The sequence below is a fragment of the Panthera leo genome, chromosome B4 (assembly GCF_018350215.1).
Source record: "Panthera leo isolate Ple1 chromosome B4, P.leo_Ple1_pat1.1, whole genome shotgun sequence".
NCBI lineage: Eukaryota > Metazoa > Chordata > Mammalia > Carnivora > Felidae > Panthera > Panthera leo.
The window spans coordinates 42,414,080-42,417,012 of NC_056685.1; the positions used below are offsets into that span (position 1 = coordinate 42,414,080).

The 2,933-nt window shown below is 51.0% G+C and overlaps 1 pseudogene; it reads right to left on the reverse strand.

The window, feature by feature from the left end:
* LOC122225337 lies at positions 1–1,091 on the reverse strand (annotated as a pseudogene).
* Between the last annotated feature and the right edge of the window lie 1,842 nt (positions 1,092–2,933).

Below are 2,933 nucleotides of genomic sequence, written 5' to 3' on the forward strand. Positions count from 1 at the left end.
TTATTCACATTTGAACTCCACTGGAGTCAGGGATGAAGTGTCATCTTTCATCCCAAGAATGAAGTCTTCAGGTAACGTCGCAAGGGCTATCTGAGCTAAGCGGTCATCATAAGAAGGTAGGGTCCCTGATTTCTCTAATTCACAGGTTTCTGCTTTCTGGAGGCATCCAGTGAATCACCATGCTGCCAAAGTCCACACAGAGCCAGTCATCATCGTCCTTCCTTTCTATCTTAACAGGAGGTCCACTTTTACGTCTCGGGTATTTTACATTTTCACCATGTAGTCGGCGATGGCATGCGAGCGTCTCGTGCAAGCAAGTTCCACTCTCAGTCACAGAGGAATCTGTATGTTTCACTTCTGGAGGAACCTTAATCACACAAACGCCTCTTGCATTTTCTAGCCTCGAAAGTGAAACCAGCATATCGATGTCTAACTTGGGGCCAGAACGATCTGCCGGGCCTGACTCCAGGCACCGGACGCCCGCTGCCCCTCGGCCACGCGCCGCAGTGGACGTCGCGCCGGAGTCCTGGACTCATTTCTGCAAAGGGGAATGTTAGACAGCCCAATGGCTTAATCTGCTGGAGGCCGGAGGAGGAGGAAAGTCTTTAAAATCGGATGAGACTAATCTGCCCTGGGGGTGTGAACGGATGGTGTCAGAATCTTGGCTCTCCTTTTTTTTAATCTGTGGAGCCCACCTTTTTTCCCTCCAGGTGGGTTCTCCGGTTTGAAAATGTTTTCCATTCAACTGTGCCAGGTTGGTTTCGGGCTGGGCAACAGAGCCGCAGGCAAAATAAACGTGTTGCCCTCAGGGAGCAAATATTCTGGTGGGTAGGGACGACAAACCAGAGATCCAAAATACAGGGTGGGTCGTGAAAAGTATTCCAAAGAGAGGCCAAGCCCGGTAAAGGAGAGGGGAAGGCGGCTGTTGTCGAAATCCTCCCAAACACAATTAATGAACTCCCTCCGCTGCCTGGCTCACCCGCCGGCCCCACCCCGGCCTCCCAGCCCCGCAGGTGTTGTCCCCCTTTGCGCCCACTCAGTTCTCGACGGCGCCTTGGGTCGAGAAGTGTTTCCACCGCATCCCAGGCCATCAGCCCCGGATTCGGGCCTGGAGGCCCGATGAGCGGGGTGGGGGACGAGCTGCCTGGCGCCTGGGACCAGCAACGGCCTGGGGATCAGTGGTCGCTGTGGCCCCCGCGCCTGTGCGCGGAACTGCCTGCCCCTCGCTTTGCCCCTTCTCTCCCCGCACCGCCTGCACTTGCCTTCCTTTCCACCTTAGTTCTTGAAATTGCACAGCGGAGAATCGATGCTCCCAGGGGTCGAATCCTGCGTCTGCGAGCAGTTATTGGACAGCTTAGTGGAAAACGCTGAATGACTTTGAGAATGTGAGAGCCCGCTGGAGAGCGGGGTGCGGGACGGGGTTCTGATGGGAAGAGCTCAGGATTGGCCGGTGAATTTCCAACATTGGAGGTTTGAATGAAGATACTGGAACCAGGGAGGTAACTGGTTAACTAGTCAATCAGGCCGATCAGAGGAGAGTAGCAAATATTGTCAGCATTCCCAGGTTTGCTAAAAGGTGAGATTTCAGGAAAGGCTTTTCTTTTTTTGGTAAGGCTCGGCAGAACACGCAGCAGATAATGCTGGTGAGAGGCACAGCCCGAGTGGAACTTTCTATTACAGCTTTGGAAACCCAGTCCAGAGATCAGAGGAATGCCTTGTGTCTTTGCCCCTGTTTCATTAACCTTCTGCCTTGGCTTGTCTTTTTTATTATTTATTTATTAAAAAAAAATTTGTTTTAATGTTTATTTATTTCTGAGAGAGAGACAGAGACAGAATGTGAGCGGGAGAGGGGCAGAGAGAGAGGGAGACACAGAATCCGAAGCAGGCTCCAGGCTCCGAGCTGTCAGCACAGAGCCCGACGTGGAGCCTGAACCCACAAACCGTGAGATCATGACCTAAGCTGAAGTTGGAGGCTTAACCGGCCAGCCACCCAGGTGCCCCTTCTCTTTTTTATTTTTATTTATTTTTTAAAAATGTTTAGTTATCTTTGAGACAGAGTGGGAATGGGGGAGGGGCAGAGAGAGAGGGAGACCAAGGATCTGAAGGGGGCTCTGCACTGACATCCGAGAGCCTGATGTGGGAGTGGAACTCACGAACCTGTGAGATCATGACCTGAGCAGAAGTCGGACCCCTAGCCGACTGAGCCACCCAGGCGCCCCTTTGGCTTTTCTTTTTTTTTTTTTTTTAATTTTTTTTTTAACGTTTTTTATTTATTTTTGAGACAGAGAGACAGAGCATGAACAGGGGAGAGGCAGAGAGAGAGGGAGACACAGAACTGGAAGCAGGCTCCAGGCTCTGAGCCATCAGCCCAGAGCCCGATCCCGGGGCTCGAACTCAGGGACCCTGAGATCGTGACCTGAGCCGAAGTCGGATGTTCAACCGACTGAGCCACCCAGGCGCCCCTTTTCTTTTTTGAGAAAAGAAACCCAGACACAAAGTCTCCAGGTCTTTCCTTTTTCTCCCCCTGAAGAACTTCCAGGCGGTCCTCTGTTCACTTGTTAAAGAGGGTGTCTAATTTGGGAGGGACAAGGGACTTTCAGAGGATGCTGTTCACCCTAATAGTTCTTATGTGCTTTGCTTTCACCAGCCTCCTGCTCCTCAGAAATGCTGGCAGAGGGCCTCAGCCCTGGTACCAAGCTCCCATCCCTTCTATGGCAAGGACAACAGGGCAAGAAGTTTGGACACCTATGCTTTTCAACTCCCCATATTACAGTGTCCATGATCCTCTTGTCTTTTCCCTCCAGCTTTGTCGTTCCCATGTCATTATCCTCATTTTGTAAACTAGCTATATAATTTGAAAGCTTTTCTGACTTCAATTTGCCATTGTTCCATTTTATTTATTGGCTGCAAGAAAAAGCATTAGGACTCAGGGA